The sequence below is a fragment of the Bos taurus genome, chromosome 8 (assembly GCF_002263795.3).
Source record: "Bos taurus isolate L1 Dominette 01449 registration number 42190680 breed Hereford chromosome 8, ARS-UCD2.0, whole genome shotgun sequence".
Lineage (NCBI taxonomy): Eukaryota > Metazoa > Chordata > Mammalia > Artiodactyla > Bovidae > Bos > Bos taurus.
The window spans coordinates 21,231,943-21,251,173 of NC_037335.1; positions in this window are offsets into that span (position 1 = coordinate 21,231,943).

The window sequence follows — 19,231 nt, forward strand, 5'->3', positions numbered from 1 at the left end:
GGACTGCAGCCTACCGGGCTCCTCTGTCCATGGGATTTTCCAGGCAAGAGTATTGGAGTGGGGTGCCATCGCCTTCTCCATAACTAATACTACAAGCAGACTATACAGCTCCGTCATTCCTTGGTAAGGGGGCAGGAATAACTCTAAGGGATATGTTTATACTGGTTCCTAAAGTGTTGCCAGTAGAATTAATTATCACCCCCACCTACATAGTACTTTTAAACTAGCTTCCTTTCACTTTTCTACCCCTGCAATGGTTGTTACTTCACCCTCCAAATAAACTACTAGCACTTGGAATCTTATATCAACGTCTGAGTGATCCAAAACTAATACAAATGTAACAGAGAAAATTGAAAATAGATACATCGGCTGTATGAAAAGATGAATAAAACTGATGTATAATTTGAAAGATGGAGGAAAAAAGATAGAAGACATCAATACCAGTACCATAAATTTAAAAGAGGATATTTCTATAAATATTACAGATATTAAAAAGATAATAATACAATATGAGAAACTTTATGACAGAAAATTATCAATTTAGATAAAAAAGGATGATTTTCTAGAAAAACAAAATGATAAAATTAACACTAGAATAAATAATTTCAGTAGTCTTGTATCTGTTAAAGTAGTTGAACACATAAATAAGAACTCTTCCCCCAAAAAACTTTAGTTATGTATAGCTTCACCAATAAAATTTTACATATTTATATTTTAAAAACTGTTTCAGAAAATACAGAAGTAATACCTTTCCAATAATAATCTTAATATAAAAATCTGACTAGGATATTTCCATAAAGACAAATTACAGATGAATCATTCTCATGAATACAGTGCAAAATATCTCATACAAAATCCAGTGACACTTAAAAAGTATATCATGATTAAACTGGATTTTCTTCCAAGAATGCAGTTAGCTCAGTATTTAAAAATAAATCAGTGAAAATTACTATATTAAGAGTATAAGGGGAAAATTAGTTATCTGAATAGAGGCAGAAAAGCAATGATTCGGTTTCAGGATACAGTCACATGTATCCTGTATAAATCAGGATCCAAGACATATGGATCCATGTTCCAAGTATTTCTACCTCAAGGTGGGGAAAAACCCTGCAAAATGGGTTACATAATTTTATGCTGTGTATGGTGGCTCAGATGGTAAATAATCTGACTGCAATGCAGTAGACCTGGGTTCAATCCCTGGGTTGGGAAGATTCCCCTGGAGAAGGGAATGGCAACTCATTCCAGTGTTCATGCCTGGAGAATTCCATGGACAGAGGAGCCTGGAGGGCTACAGCCCAAGGGGTCCACAGAGTTGGACACGACTGAGCTACTAACAAAAACTTTCACTTTTTTCTTTCGTCCAGTATTTGTAACTTAAACAAATTTCTTCATCTCTTTTTTTCTTAGTTTTCAACACTGTAAAATTGCAATGCACTAAAACTGCCACTCCCTGAACTCACAACACATCATTTTAAGGATCTAAATTTTACAAAAGAAATGTTAAGACATTTAATATATATACTTACATATATATTTTTGTTATAATCTAATTTTTATTAACATCTTGACTATAACTCATAGAAGTCAATGATGTGGTATACAAAATATTGTATCAGATAGTGCAATATTATATGAAGAAGAGTTATATTAATAGTTAGAAATATAATGCTTCGGTTCATTCTATGAGTGCTTAAGGGTTTCAACCAGAATTTTAAATTCAACAAATAAGTCTCATCTTTATTGGTGTCTTAAATTTCTTCCTTTGCCAACTGGAAGCAAGCTAGAGGAAGCCAGCTGAAAATGAATCAGTATAAATGCCACACATTTTACAAAGTTTGATTCTGTTTCCTTTATGTTTGATATAATAAATCTTAGGATATTGTAGTGTTTTAAAAAACTTATATGTAACCCAAACGATTAGACTTCTTATAGGTATAGTTAGTCCCTTGAGAGGAAAAATTTCAAGATTTCCTTTTTCATTGTAACACATGTGTATAAAATAAAACTTATAATTAATGAATCTGCAGGCATTGTTTGCAAGTCTAAGTTTGTAACAGTATAGATGAGATAAGGAAGTAAGTACAATACTCTCCATCAGACACTGTTATTTATCTCCTTTTTGGGTTTTCATAGTATTCTAGTCATCTGTCTATGTCACATATCCTCTATGCTTTATTTGTCTGCTACATGCCATCTCCCTCTTTAACCTAGGAATACTTCATAGATGAATTAATGATGTTGCTATTAACTGCTCTTGATTACCACCTCAGTGCAGAATAAATACCACAGATTTATTTTTAAAAATAAGTGAAACAGAATTTTCTATTTTTAAAAATTAGTACAGTCTTATGGACTCTGTGGGAGAGGGAGAGGGTGGGAAGATTTGGGAGAATGGCATTGAAACATGTAAAATATCATGTATGAAACGAGATGCCAGTCCAGGTTTGATACACGATACTTGATGCATGGGGCTAGTGCACTGGGACGACCCAGAGGGATGGTATGGGGAGGGAGGAGGGAGGAGGGTTCAGGATGGGGAGCACATGTATACCTGTGATGGATTCATTTTGATATTTGGCAAAACTAATACAATTATGTAAAGTTTAAAAAATAAAATAAAATTTAAAAAAATAATTAACATAAAAAAAATTAGTAAACCAAGATGCTCTCTATTTTGTAATGCAATGGGGCCAGTATTATGGTCTGATTAGAATCAGGTCTCCAAATAATTATTAACTAAACTATGTTTAGTTAAAAATTACTGTGTACCCTTTTAACAAGAAGAATAAAAGAAGAAAAAAAACAAGAACTTTGGAATTTTTTTTTTCTTTTTGGACTCTGTACCATCAAGAAAATTTTAAGAAATTAAAATATCAATAAAATATGTTTAAGTAAACAATCTTGCAACTTGTTTAAATAATTCAAGTAATGGAAATAATAAATGTGTGAATTTGAGCTGCAGTTATTAAGATTTGTTGCAAATATAAACTGAGTCTAAGAGGTAGGTAGGAAAATATACAAAACATACAGTTTGCAAAGACAGTGAACATTTTGGGGATAATGAGTAGAACAATTAAGAATAGACTGAACACTTAGAAAGTAGTTAAGTAATCAACTTGGATTGATGGGTTGGGCCATTTTTGGAAGGCAGCTAAGCTTACCACTATGCCACTGACACACACTAAAGGAAGTACATACTCATTTTTGAATGCTATTGTAGGAAGTGACAAAACCATTACAATTTTTGGAACAGAAGACTAATACACATAGAGCTGAATTTAATAACATTAATCCAGAGAATGTGTAGAATTTGTAGAGCACAAAGAGCTTGAGAGCAGAAAATATTATTTTATTTAAATAAAGTGATGATACCGAACTGATTTAACATTATGGATATTGTTGATACAATGAAGAAATAATAGATATAAAACCAATAAAAATTGACTAGGCATAGTCAGTGGGATATAAAGAAAAGACATGTAATGTCTACTCAACTATATTAAAACAAAGGAATGAAGCATTATAAAATACTCCTTTAATGATTTAACACATAAATAAAACAAGCTGTATATTTTGATATGATTAAGTACCTTTTTCACTATTGGATATTATATATCTGAGGATTCAGTCTTTTCTATTTTCACTTCAGATCTTTTCAATAAATATACTTTTCAATATTTTATAATTAAGTATATAGATATGTCATGGACTTTGAATAAAGTGATATTTGTTGTAGTCAAATATCACAATCTTTTCCTTACTTTGTTGCTATAAAGAAGAAAATTTGGGGGAACAAGGAAAGACTTGACAGTCTCTGGCCTTTAGCATTCCTCAACTAGGAAATTATTCCCAGTGTTCCCCTATTTTGCAGCCTACTTTTGAAGTAATTCCTTAAAGATTTCTTTCTGTTTTGAGCTCTGAGTATCATTTCATTTCCTGTCTTCCTATGTGATAGACAAAGCATTCTTTGTTTTTAAAAAGAGCTATATAAAACTATAGTTCATCCAAAGACGATATGTACATTCATAGTGTACTCACACATAAATGGAGGAAAACAGCCTTGAAAATCCTCATATAAGAGGATCCTGTTCCTCTAGACGAGAATCCTGTTCCTCTAGACAACTTCCTCTAGAACTTGTTCACTGGAAACATCATCAATTTCAACTGGAACCACCATATCAACAATTCATCCTCTCCCATTTTTTTTCCTCACTGTCCCATTAAAAAACACAGAAACAAGATTTTATTCCTTAATACATAGTACCCGATGAAACCTGGTTATTAGAAACTGGCCTTGTGGAGAGATGGGTGATTTCTAAGACAGGGTGGGCTCTACCCTTGCCTACACACTGATATTCCATGACTGAAGTCACCTTAATGCTAATAAAAATGTTTTAGTGATTATAGCTGACCATGAATTAAAGAAATGTATGCAAAACAAACTTCCAGTATTGCTGAGTTAATATGTTGGTGAAAACTTAGCCAGAAGAAAATCCTATCCTGACCTCACTGAGACCTTCTGTCTTGTGTCATTCACCTATTTCTGTGCTGTTGCTTTAGCTTCTGTGGTCCATCCTAAGGCACAATGTGACATAATCTGTATCACAGAACTACACATATGGGTATCACAACACTTGTAAATATGTAAATATTCTTGTGACTTCTCACTTTCTGGCTGTAATTTAGCAATGTATGTGCTATATATACACAGTTTTCAATAAATGCACCTCTAGAATTTTAGCTATTTTTGATGCAATGTTCCTATTGGACAGATCTTTAAAATGTTTATGGATTTCTTCAGTGACATCTTCCTTCTGTGGCTGTGTTTTATTGTGTCACTTCACTTGTGATTCAACTTTTTTTCAGACCTTCAATGTCTTTTGCCTTTTTTTTTTTTTTTTTTGCAATAGTAGTGAGATTTTAACAATCTCATGGTAAAATAACAACTACTTAGATGACCCGTATTTTAAACATTTCTTGCAGAGGGCAGATTCATTCACTCTGATTGCTCCAGTGTCCTGTTTTCTGTTCTGGATTATGAACTCTTTGAGAACAGGGTATGGGCCCTCCCTTTATATCCTTGGCATTAAGGTAGTGCTGAGGTGCAAACAGTGTCAGACTTTATTTTGGGGGGCTCCAAAATCACTGCAGATGGTGATTGCAGCCATGAAATTAAAAGACGCTTACTCCTTGGAAGGAAAGTTATGACCAACCTAGATAGCATATTCAAAAGCAGAGACTTTACTTTGCCAACAAAGGTCCGTCTAGTCAAGGCTATGTGTTTTCCAGTAGTCATGTATGGATGTGAGAGTTGGACTGTGAAGAAAGCTGAGTGCCGAAGCATTGATGCTTTTGAACTGTGGTGTTGGAGAAGACTCTTGAGAAATTTGCAGGATATAAAATCAACACACAGAAATCCCTTGCATTCCTATACACTAATAATGAGAAAACAGAAAGAGAAATTAAGGAAACAATTCCATTCACCATTGCAACGAAAAGAATAAAATACTTAGGAATATATCTACCTAAAGAAACTAAAGACCTATATATAGAAAACTATAAAACACTGGTGAAAGAAATCAAAGAGGACACTAATAGATGGAGAAATATACCATGTTCATGGATCAGAAGAATCAATATAGTGAAAATGAGTATACTACCCAAAGCAATTTATAGATTCAATGCAATCCCTATCAAGCTACCAACAGTATTCTTCACAGAGCTAGAACAAATAATTTCACAATTTGTATGGAAATACAAAAAACCTCGAATAGCCAAAGCGATCTTGAGAAAGAAAAATGGAATTGGAGGAATCAACCTACCTGACTTCAGGCTCTACTACAAAGCCACAGTTATCAAGATAGTATGGTACTGGCACAAAGACAGAAATATAGCTCAATGGAACAAAATAGAAAGCCCAGAGATAAATCCACGCACATATGGACACCTTATCTTTGACAAAGGAGGCAAGAATATACAATGGATTAAAGACAATCTCTTTAACAAGTGGTGCTGGGAAATCTGGTCAACCACTTGTAAAAGAATGAAACTAGAACACTTTCTAACACCATATACAAAAATAAACTCAAAATGGATTAAAGATCTCAACGTAAGACCAGAAACTATAAAACTCCTAGAGGAGAACATAGGCAAAACACTCTCTGACATACATCACAGCAGGATCCTCTATGACCCACCTCCCAGAATATTGGAAATAAAAGCAAAAATAAACAAATGGGACCTAATTAAACATAAAAGCTTCTGCACATCAAAGGAAACTATTAGCAAGGTGAAAAGACAGCCTTCAGAATGGGAGAAAATAATAGCAAATGAAGCAACCGACAAACAACTAATCTCAAAAATATACAAGCAACTCCTACAGCTCAACTCCAGAAAAATAAATGACTCAATCAAAAAATGGGCCAAAGATCTAAATAGACATTTCTCCAAGGAAGACATACAGATGGCTAACAAACACATGAAAAGATGCTCAACATCACTCATTATCAGAGAAATGCAAATCAAAACCACTATGAGGTACCATTTCACACCAGTCAGAATGGCTGCAATCCAAAAGTCTACAAATAATAAATGCTGGAGAGGGTGTGGAGAAAAGGGAACCCTCTTACACTGTTGGTGGGAATGCAAACTAGTACAGCCACTATGGAGAACAGTGTGGAGATTCCTTAAAAAACTGGAAATAGAACTGCCTTATGATCCAGCAATCCCACCGCTGGGCATACACACTGAGGAAACCAGAAGGGAAAGAGACACGTGTACCCCAATGTTCATCGCAGCACTGTTTATAATAGCCAGGACATGGAAGCAACCTAGATGTCCATCAGCAGATGAATGGATAAGAAAGCAGTGGTACATATACACAATGGAGTATTATTTAGCCATTAAAAAGAATACATTTGAATCAGTTCTAATGAGGTGGATGAAACTGGAGCCTATTATACAGAGTGAAGTAAGCCAGAAGGAAAAACACCAATACAGTATACTAACGCATATATATGGAATTTAGAAAGATGGTAACGATAACCCTGTATACGAGACAGCAAAAGAGACACTGATGTATAGAACAGTCTTATGGATTTTGTGGGAGAGGGAGAGGGTGGGAAGATTTGGGAGAATGGCATTGAAACATGTAAAATATCATGTATGAAACGAGATGCCAGTCCAGGTTCGATGCACGATACTGGATGCTTGGGGCTAGTGCACTGGGACGACCCAGAGGGATGGTATGGGGAGGGAGGAGGGAGGAGGGTTCAGGATGGGGAACACATGTATACCTGTGGTGGATTCATTTTGATATTTGGCAAAACTAATACAATTATGTAAAGTTTAAAAATAAAATAAAATTAATTAAAAAAAAAAGAGTCCCTTGGGCTGCAAGGAGATCCAACCAGTCCATTCTAAAGGAGACCAGTCCTGGATGTTCATTGGAAGGACTGATGCTGAGGCTGAAATTTCAATACTTTGGCCACCTCATGCAAAGAGATGACTCTTTGGAAAAGACCCTGAGGCTGGGAGGGATTGGGGGTAGGAGGAGAAAGGGATGGCTGAGATGGCTGGATGGCATCGCCGACTTGATGCACATGAGTTTGGGTGAACTCCGGGAGTTGGTGATGGACAGGGAGGCCTGGTGTGCTGTGACTCATGGGGTCACAAAGAGTCAGACATGACTGAGCGACTGAACTGAACTGAACTGAGGAAGTAATAAGTGAAAGTGAAAGTTGCTCAGTTGTGACGAACTCTTTGCAACCTCACAGATTATACAGTCCCTGGAATTCTTCAGGCCAGAATACTGGAGTGGGTAGCCGTTCTCCTCTCCAGGGGATCTTCCCAACCAAGGGATCGAACCCAGGTCTCCCACATTGCAGGCAAATTCTTTACCAGCTGAGCCACCAGAGAAGCCCAAGAATACTGGAGTGGGTAGCCTATCCCTTCTCCAGTGGATCTTCCCGACCCAGGAATGGAACTAGCAACTCCTTCATTGCAGGCAGATTCTTTACCAGGTGAGATACAGGGGAAGCCCTAGGAAATAATGTGGCTCAGCTGGTAAAGAATCTGCTTGCAATGCAGGAGACCCTGGGTTGGGAAGATCCCCTGGAGACCTATGTTCAATCCCTGGGTTGGGAAAACCCCTGGAAAAGAGAAAGGCTACCCACTCCAGTATTCTGGCCTAGAAAATTCCATGGAGTGTATAGTCCATGAGGTTGCAAAGAGTTGGACATGATTGAGCAACTTTCACTTTCAAAGGTCTGCTGACTTGATGAATGAGTTTATCACCAATTAACACCCTGTCCATCATGTGGGTTTCACAGTCACTTAATTGGAGGACAGTCTTGGATCAGATAATCTTGGGTTTTTTTTTTTTTTCTGCCTGATTTCATCATACTGTACTTATCTTAATCACCAATATGTATATAAGTACTCTGTTCAGCTTGATGCAAAATCACTGTACATTGATTCCAAAAGTTCTATCTTTTTGAATCAGTTGGTAAAGCACAAAAGTTGGTATTTTTACTTCAGAATGACCTTTTCAGCAACTATACACAGTTTTGGATGTGGTCTTAAATTACTTCAACTTAGCAAATCATATGTTTTATTTTTTTTCCCAAAAATCTTAACCCTACTAATATCTGCAGAATCATAAATATATTACATTTCCAGTTAGAGTATGATATTTTTAATGTGAATGGACTCTAAAGTAGCCATAGGTGACCAGTTTGATATTTATAGTCTGTGGCATTTCCAGAGAGATAAATCTCTGTTTACGGACTGTCTGACAGTATGACTTCTTCAGATGAGGTAAACATCATCTGTGGTTCAGCAGAAAGCACGCACCATATACACACAGTCCCTGAGCAACTGCTATTAGATGATCATTGATTATGCTTTTAGTGTTTTCAAGGTCAAGGAAAAGTCTGGTTAGGCTTATGCAACAGATAGCAAACTACATCCTCAGTTGAATGGTCTTTGAAAGCCTTTTTTAGCTTTGTCAGTGATGTACTATATGCTGCAGGCTTACTATGTCTCTTTAGCAGGTCATGCATTTTCTTTTATGCTCCACTAAGTAGAGCTAAATCAATTTTGAAATCACATTGTCATATTATGCATCTCTACAATTTGAGACTAGGTAGATCATTGTTTGCTACTTTCAAAAAAGCCTTTCGGTTACACAGCTTGAAAGGGAGAAAAGATAACTCTATCATCCTGAATTGTTAGGTTATAAACTAAAATTAAGTCAAACAATGATGCAAAATCTACACTCTAGAGAAAAAGACCTTCTTTATATTTGTAGGGGTATATAAAAGTAGTAAATAAAATAGCGATAAGGAATGCCTAATGGAAAATTAGAAGAATAAGTAGTTTTTCTATTTTGATCCAAATACTAACATGGTATGAAACCACTTGAGATACAATAAAATGTGGAAAATATATGTTAAAAGAACAGCATTTTTATTGTTATTATTACTACTAAATTTCCTAGTTAAATACTATATTTTTACATAAAATATAACCAGTAAAGTGAGTGAAAGGTACTTGGAACTTCTCTACTATTTTTGAAACTTTCAGTGAATCTATATTTTTTTTTTCAAAATTAAAAAAAAAAATTTCCAAAAGAAAAAAAAAATAGAATCACATTTGTGGATATCAAAAGGCAAAAAAAAAAAAAATTAATACATTATATCATGAATTTTGCTCATCAAAATTCTGAGAAATTTCTTAGTTTTCACTTTTTACATAGGGTAACACTAAACTTGTTTTGAAATTGATTGACCATCAGGTATTTAACATAAATTGGTAATGATGGTGATTAAATAAAGTCTTGTTTTTTTCTTCTTAACAATGGGAGAATAGGCAGCTTAGCAGTCTACATTGAATAAAAGTGTGAAAGAAAGAAAATACTTTTCACAATTCCTAAAAACAAATGAGAAAAATAATGTACAAATGGAAAGTTGTGAATATCAGAAGGAATTAATGGGAGGAGTTCTTAGAAAAATCAGAAACTTGTGTTAAGTAGTGCATTCACTGAATGTTAGAGCCACAGTTTGCTTGACAGATGGTTCAGAGAAGCACATTTAGAAAAACTACATTTTACATATCTTCAAATTTACTTCATAGTTTTAATGTTTAAATTGTCAACTAAGATAAATTATTATATATTAAATTCAAAGAAGTAGAAAAAACACGACTGTGAAACTAAGAGAAACAAAAGAAGTGAATTTATAAAGAGAAGGAAAATTAAATACACAAATTTCAATATAGAAACATAGTATAATTAATAATGACAACCAATAGTTTGTTCTTAAAGTAAACATGCAGTTAAATGGCTCACTAAAAAACACCAACCATTTTTGAACTAGACATGGTGATTTAAAGGACTTTTAGAAAAATAACATGTAGAAATAGGTAGAAAACTCTAAAGAAGAATCTTAGGAGTTGATGAACTTGATCATAAGTTAACAAATAATAGAATTTTGTAGTAGTTAAAAGACTTGGTCTTGGGACTTCCTTGGCAGTCCAGTGGCTACAGCTCCATGCTTCCACTGCAGGCGGCATGAATTCAGTCCCTGGTGTGGGAACTAAGATTCCCTCATCCTGCATGGTGTGGCGGGAAAAAAACAAAAACACCGCCAAAACCTGGTCTTGTATTAAAAAATTAATTGAACTAAATAGAAAACCCAATGACGTAGTTTAAAAAAAAAGAATTTAATATATAATAAAGTTGGCTTTCTATTAATGGTGAAAAGTTGGTTTACTAAAAAGAAAAAATATATGTGTATCTGTATACATATATATCATTGGGACAACTGGTTAGCCATGTGTGAAAACAAACCTATCTTTATCTCACTCTGTATGCCAACATATATCCCAGGTGTGGCAGAAATTTAAATATAAAGTAGTTGAACTATGAAAGTAGTAAGAGGAAAAATATGGGCTGTTTAATATTCTCAGAATGAAATCCCTGAAGCCATAAACAAATGATAAAACAGTAGGACTGACTAGGTAAAAACTGAATATGTCTGTATAGCAAAATTGTTTAAAAACAAAGTCAAAGGGCAACAGACAAACTAGGAAAATAATTTGTAATGTATTCTGAGGACAAAAGGCTCATATTCTGAAAAGACAGCAAAAGAGACACTGATGTATAGATCAGTCTTATGGACTCTGTGGGAGAGGGACAGGGTGGGGAGATTTGGGAGAATGGCATTGAAACATGTATAATATCACATATGAAACGAGTCGCCAGTCCAGGTTCGATGCACGATACTGGATGCTTGGGGCTGGTGCACTGGGACGACCCAGAGGGAGGGTATGGGGAGGGAGGAGGGAGGGTATAGGGAGGGAGGAGGGAGGGTATGGGGAGGGAAGAGGGAGGAGGGTTCAGGATGGGGAGCACGGGTATACCTGTGGCAGTTTCAATTCAATATTTGGCAAAACTAATACAATATTGTAAAGTTTAAAAATAAAATAAAATTTAAAAAAAAGAAATACCTTTCATTATTTAACACATAGCTTCCTTGCCAACATCAGTTTCTAATACACTTGCCCTTACTCGCTCCTTTTCAGTCACACTGCTCCTATTTTCCTTAAATATTCCAAACACTGTCCCTATCTCAAGGCATTTGATATACAGTCATGCAAATGAGTTGGCATCTTATATCTCCGGAGAAACAGTTCCAGGACTCCCCCTCAGATACCAAAATCCACAGTGATGTTCAAGTCCCTACATAAAATGGCAGAGTACAAAGGATACAGTTGCCCCTCCCTAACCACAGATGCCCAACCTGTGCACTGGGGGGTCAACTATACTGCTGCCTCCAACTAGAATGCTCTTCTTTCAGATATCCACATAGCACGTACTCTCACACCTTTTAGTTTGTGTCTGTATATCCTCTTCCCAGATGCTTTCCTAAGTAGTATAGCCATATGATCACCTTTGCCACTCTTAAATTCTGTTATTTCTTTTCCAGAATCATTAATTCTTGACATGATTTTATGTATGTATGTTCTCAAATTTCTTGCAAATAGGAACATCATGTTGGAAAAAATTAAAATTCTGGTGACACAGAATTTTAGAAGATATGAAAAAACACAGCATCTTTGGGAATGATTTAAAACACTCTATCAAGATGCATTCTTTTACATTTCACTAAGAAATTACAGACCTAAGAATACAAACAACTAATAGAAGCATATATATGTGAGTGTGTAAATATATATATATATATTGAACTTATTAGTAGTAGTAAGGCAATGGCACCCCACTCCAGTACTCTTGCCTGGAAAATCCCATGGATGGAGGAGCCTGGAAGGCTGCAGTCCATGGGGTCGCTGAGGGTTGGACACGACTGAGCGACTTCACTTTCACTTTTCACTTTCATGCATTGGAGAAGGAAATGGCAAGCCACTCCAATGTTCTTGCCTGGAGAATCCCAGGGACGGGGGAGCCTGGTGGGCTGCCATCTATGGGGTCGCACAGAGTCGGACACAACTGAAGTGACTTAGCAGTAGCAGCAGTAACAATAAAAATAGAAACAATCAAAATCCCCTTTTGGGGCCAAGTGAATGAATGAATAAGCGTCAAAAATGTTGTCACATAGCATTTACAAAGAACAAAGCAGATTCACATTTATGTTACAAAAAAACAACAGGTGAAGCAAGGAAAGTAATACAAAATACAGTGTGTAGAATTTGGTTCCATTTATGTAAGAAACAAAAAAATGAACTTGATAATTACGATATTGCAGGGAGTATAACAACGTCCTGAGGTAGGAGCAAAAGACAATTTTGTATTATTTAACATTTTATGCATCACTGAAACAACAACAGCCACAATAAGAGAGATGGAAAGATGAGGGCTGGGGGCAAGTGGAATTTGTGCAGTGACCAGGCTGGTGAAGAGGCAGAAGTCTGACAGATAAGAACCTTAGAGATCATGATAAGATGTCTATGTGGAGGGATGGGAAACCATGAAGGGACTGATTTGACACAAACTGCCTAACCAAATTTGGCAGAGCCTGGATTTGAAATAGGCTTTGTCTAACTCTTCTCTACACTCCCAAATAAGATTATTTAAAGGAGTTGAACAATATGATTTGAAAACTTTGTAAATAAATTTAAGTTACCTAACTTTACATGGGCATGCTATGTTGGATTTACCTGGTAGTATCATATGTACATCAGAGAACAGATTTTCTGACAAGTAAACAAATCCTTTACATGGAAATGTATAAAACACAGATGAGGCATCTAAGTTACAGATACCTTTCAAAGAGAGATACACTATGTAACTCTTTTCTATTTGCAACCTCTCCTACACAAACACCTAGAAGGTATATATTTATATAATATATTCATATTTATTTTGAAGTTTGACATGTTGGAATCATCAACATTAAAATGAAGCACTAATATCAACATTATACCATTATACCAACATTAAGATCAACATTATCACTGAAAGATGAACTCCCCAGGTCAGGAGGTACTCAATATGCTACTGGAGAAGAGTGGAGAAATAGTTCCAAAAAGAAAGAAGAGGCTGAACCAAAGTGAAAATAATGCTCAGTTGTAGATGAGACTGGTGATGGAAGTACAGTCTGATAATGCAAAGAACAATATTGCATAGGAACCTGGAATGCTAGGTCCATGAATTTAGGTAAAATGGAAGTGGTTGAACAGGAGATGGCAAGAGTGAACATCAACGTTTTAGGAATCAGTGAACTAAAATGGACTAGAATGGGTGAATTTAATTCAGATGACCGTTATATCTACTACTCTGGGCAAGAATCTCTTAGGAAAAATGGAGTAGCACTCATAGTCAACAAAAGAGTCCAAAATGCAGCACTTGGGTGCAGTTCCAAAAACAACAGAATGATCTCTGTCCTTTTCCAAGGCAAACCATTCAGTATCACAGTAATCCAAGTCTATGCCCCAACCACTAATGACGAAGAAGCTGAACAGTTCTATGAAGACCAATAATACCTCCTAGAACTAACACCAAAAAAAGATGTCCTTTTCATCATACAGGACTCAAATGCAAAAATAGGAAGTCAAGAGATACCTGGAGTAATAGGCAAGTTTGGCTGTAGAGTACAAAATGAAGCAGGGCAAAGGCTAAAAGAGTTTTGCCAAAAGGATGCACTGATCATAGCAAACACACCCTTCCAACAACACAAGAGACAACTCTACACATGGACATCACCAGATAGTCAATATCGAAATCAGATTGATTCTATTTTTTGCAGCTGAAGATGGAGACACTCTATACAGTCTATAAAAACAAGACCGGGAACTGAGTGTGGCTCAGATCATGAATTCCTTACTGCAAAATTCAGACTTGAATTGAAGAAAGTAGGGAAAACCACTAGACCTTCAGGTATGACGTAAATCGCTTATGGTTATACAATGGAAGTGACAAATAGATTCAAAGGATTAGATCTGATGGAGTGCTTGAAGAACTGTGGACAGAGGTTTGTAACACTGTACAGGAAACTGTGATCAAAACCATCCCCAAGAAGAAGAAATGAAAATAGCAAGACAGTTGTCTGAAGAGACTTTACAAATAGCTAAGAAAAGAAGAGAAGTGAACAGCAAGAAGGGAATGGAAAGATATATCCATCTGAATGCAGAGGTCCAAGAATAGCAAGAAGAGACATAAGAAAACCTTCCTCAGTGATCAATGAAAAGAAATAGAGAAAAAACAATAGAATGGGAAATACTAGAGATCTCTTCAAGAATATTAGCGGTACCAAGGGGACATTTCATGCAAAGATAGACAAAATAAAGGACATAAATGGTAAGGACCAACAGAAGCAGAAGATCTTAAGAAGAGGTGGCAAGAATACACAGAAGAATATACAAAATCATCTTCATAACCCAGATAAACATGACGGTGTGATCATTCACCTAGAGCCAGACATCCTGGAGTACGAAGTCAAGTGGGCCTTAGGAAGCATCATTGCAAACAAAGTGGAGGTGATGGAAATTCAGGTAAGCTATTTTAAATCCTAAAAGATGATGCTGTGAAAGTGCTGCACTCAATATGCCAGCAAATTTGGAAAACTCAGCAATGGCCACAGGACTGATAAAGGTCAATTTTTATTCCAATCCCAAAGAAAGGCAATGCCAAATAATGTTCAAACTACCACACAATTGCACTCATCTCACACTCTAGCAAAGTAATGCTCAAAATTCTCCACACCAGGCTTCAACAGTATATGAACCATGAATTTCCAGATGTTCAAGTTGGATTTGGAAAAGGCAGAGGAACCAGATATTAAATTGTGAACATCTCATGGATCATAGAAAAAGCAAGAAAATTCTAGAAACATACCTACTTCTGCTTCACTGACTATGCTAAAGCCTTTGACTGTGTGGATTACAACAAACTGTGGAAAATTCTTAAAGAGATGGGAATACCTTACCTGCCTCCTGAGGAATCTGTATGCAGGTCAAGAAGCAATAGATAGAACTGGACAAGAAACAACAGACTGGTTCCAAATTGGGAAAAGAGTTCATCAAGGTTGTATATAGTTACCCTGCTTATTTAACTTCTATGCAGAGTACATCATGAAACATGCCGGACTGGATGAAGCACAAGCTGAAATCAAGATTGCTAGGAGAAATATCAATGACCTCAGATATGCAGATGACACCACCCTTATGGCAGAAAGCAAAGAGGAACTAAAAAGCCTCTTGATGAAAGTGAAAGAGGAGAGTTAAAAAGCTGGCTTGAAACTCAACCATTCAAAAAACTCAGATCATGGCATCCAGTCCCATCACTTCATGATGAATAGATGGGGAAACAATGGAAACAGTGACAGACTTTATTTTGGGAGGCTCCAAAATCACTGAAGATGGTGACTGCAGCCATGAATTTAAAAGACATTTGTTCCTTGGAAGAAAAGCGATGACCAACCTAGTTCAGTTCAGTTCAGTCACTCAGTTGTGTCCAACTCTTTGCGACCCCATGAACCACAGCATGCCAGGCCTCCCTGTCCATTACCAACTTCCGGAGTCCACCCAAACCCATGTCCATTGTGTTGGTGATGCCATCCAACCATCTCATCCTCTGTCATCCCCTTCTCCTCCTGCCCTCAATCTTTCCCAGCATCAGGGTCTTTTCAAATGAGTCAGCTCTCCACATCAGGTGGCCAAAGTATTGGAGTTTCAGCCTCAACATCAGTCCCTCCAATTAACACCCAGGACTGATTTCCTTTAGGATGGACTGGTTGGATTTCCTTGCAGTCCAAGGGAATCTTAGACAGCATATTAAAAAGCAGAGACGTTACTTTGCTGACAAAGGTTCATCTAGTCAGAGCTATGGTTTTTCCAGTAGTCAGGTATGGATGTGAGAGTTGGACTTTAAAGAAGGTTGAGCATCGAAGAACTTATGATTTTGAACTGTAATACTGGAGAAGACTCTTTGAGAGTGTCTTGGACTGCAAGGAGATCCAACCAGTCCATCCTAAAGGAAATCAGTCCTGCATATTCATTGGAAGGACTGATGCTAAAGCTGAAGCTTCAATACTTTGGCCACCTGATGCAAAGAACTGATTCATTTGAAAAGACCCTGATGCTGGAAAGATTGAAGGCAGGAGGAGAAAGGGATGACAGCAGATAAGATGATTGGATGGCATCACTGACTCAATGGACATGAGTTTGAGTAGAGGAGTTGGTGATGGATAGGGAAGCCTGGTATGCTGCAGTCCATGGGGTCGCAAAGAGTCTGATGTGAATGAGCAACTGAAGTGATCTGAACTGATTTTTGGTATTTTTTTTAAAGTGAATTGTAACAGGGAATGCTTAAACTAACGTCCAGGCTCTAATTTTTCTCTGTACTCTGATAATATATGAACATAAATGAAAAAATGTAAGTTATCAGAATAAAATTTAAAGATGAATGAATGATTATATAAATAAATAGTTCTGTTATAGCTGCTATGTGCAATTCTAACATTTGTTTTGGGAAACTCTAATTGTTTCCTTTATAAAAATTAAGAAAGTAGTAGATAAAGCTTCAAAGAAAACCATTAACTCTGTCTTTTTTGAAGTAATTTTATTCTATAACTACATATCATTATGCTATACCTTTACTGACTATTAAGTAAATAAGATGTTAGAAGATATTTTTTTCCAAAATTATTTCTCCAAAAGATAGTTTGAAATTCTCTTGATGTTCATATCCTTTTCATTTCTATTTGTCATCTTTTTAAGGTTATACTTATATTATTAAAACAGCTTTCTAATGGAGAGCCTTGCTTTTAGTCCACTCCACTCATTCAAGTCTGCTAAACTTCTGTTTTATTTCTGTGCTAAAGCATGAAATGATGCCTTACTGTTCAAAGGGTAGAGTTTCAAATCATTTGTTTGACAGAGAAAACCTTTAGGACTGAGTATGAATATAACTGAATTTCCATACATACAATTAGAGGAAAATGGTCTTAATTTGTGGGATCTGAGTTCTGGAATTAGAATCTGCCATTGGGAACGGAGCAAAAGCTGAAGGAATTGAACTACAAGCAGACATGTAAGAAATTTAGACTAAAAGGCCAAACTTGTTATTCCTTCTCCTCCAAATAAATCAACAGACACCACATCAAAGTGGAAACATGGAGGGAAATGACTAGGGGTAGTTAATTAATATACACTGTTTGTTCTGAAGTGGCAGTAGGGACTGAGGCAACTTTCAATATATTGAGAGTGTTCCAATAGGTTAGTGGAGAATTCCAACGGGAAATCCATAAATCTTAGCAGATGGTCAGAAACAAAACCATTTTTAGAAATAAATATTATATTTGAGTAGCACTTCAAGATCTGTTATTTTATTTATCTTTCTTTATTTATATGTAATAAAATAGTAACTATTTATTTAAAAGAAAAAAAAAAAAAACTCATTGGAAAAGACCCTGATACTGGGAAATATTAAAGGCAAAAGGAGTAGGGGATGGCAGGGGATGAGATGGTTAGATAGCATCATTGACTCAATGGACATGAGTTTAAGCAAACTCCAGGAGATAGTAGAGGACAGAGGAGCCTGGCATGCTACAGTCCATAGGGTCACAAAGAGTTGGATGCAGTTAAGTGACTGGATAACAATGTGTAAAATTAGTAAAAATACATAAGATGCTTTCCATGCTTTTATTTAACTTATCCTCAAAATAATCAATCGTTTGTTGCTGCTGCTCTAAGTTGCTTCAGTTGTGTCTGATTCTTTGCAACCCCATGGCTCCTCTGTCCATGGAATTCTCCAGGCAAGAACACTGGACTGGGTTGCCATTTCCTTCTCCAAGGGATTGTCCCAACCCAAGGATGGAATCCACATCTCTCTTGTCACCTGCATTGGCAGGCAGGTTCTTTACCACTAGGACCATCTGGGAATCTCAGTGCTATGAGGTAAGAACTATTATTATTATAACATGGATTACAGAACAGAAAAAGTGAACGACATATTGAAGATAACATTGTTAGTAAGTGACACTGTTGGGATTGGAAGCCAAGTTTTGCGGACACCAGAGTGTATGCTGTGAGCTCCTACACTGCTTCTCCCACCAATAACTGTTGCACATTCCCGATGCTATACAGCTACAAGTATGTTGACAAAAGAAGAGAAACCTGAAAGCCAATATTTATATTTATTATCTATAGAGCTGTATAGGAATAGGAACTGAGACCAGATATGTATTCTTCAGAAAATGACCCACTCTCTTTAAGGAAAGGTTTGTTTCATGAACTCTCCTTTATTCTCAGTTCAGTTGGTGCCCTAAGCTAGACACTTTCCTTTGGGGTATGCTATTTGACTGGCTAGATCACACCCACCTAGGTCATTTCTTTGTGACTGGTCTACTTAACACCTGCTAATGTTTTAACAAATGATTAATTTTTGTCATTTGAGACATTTTAGCTATCTTACAGAGCAAACCATTTTAGGTAATGAACAATATAGATGCTTACAAAGTAACTTTTTATCTGGCTCTTAACAAAGGAATCTGAGACAGTAATTTTTCTTTGTTTGTGATGGCAAAACATTTAGAAAAAAAAGGGAAGTTTAGTAATACTCATTTAATTTGCTCTTATTTAATACTCTAATAAGAAAGGAACTATTCTTTCCCCTATAGTGTTTCGGTCTCTATACTTTAAAATTGTTTTCATTTCTTTCCTTATATAGGGGGGAATATTTTAGCTATAATTTATACTGCTTACAATTAGAATC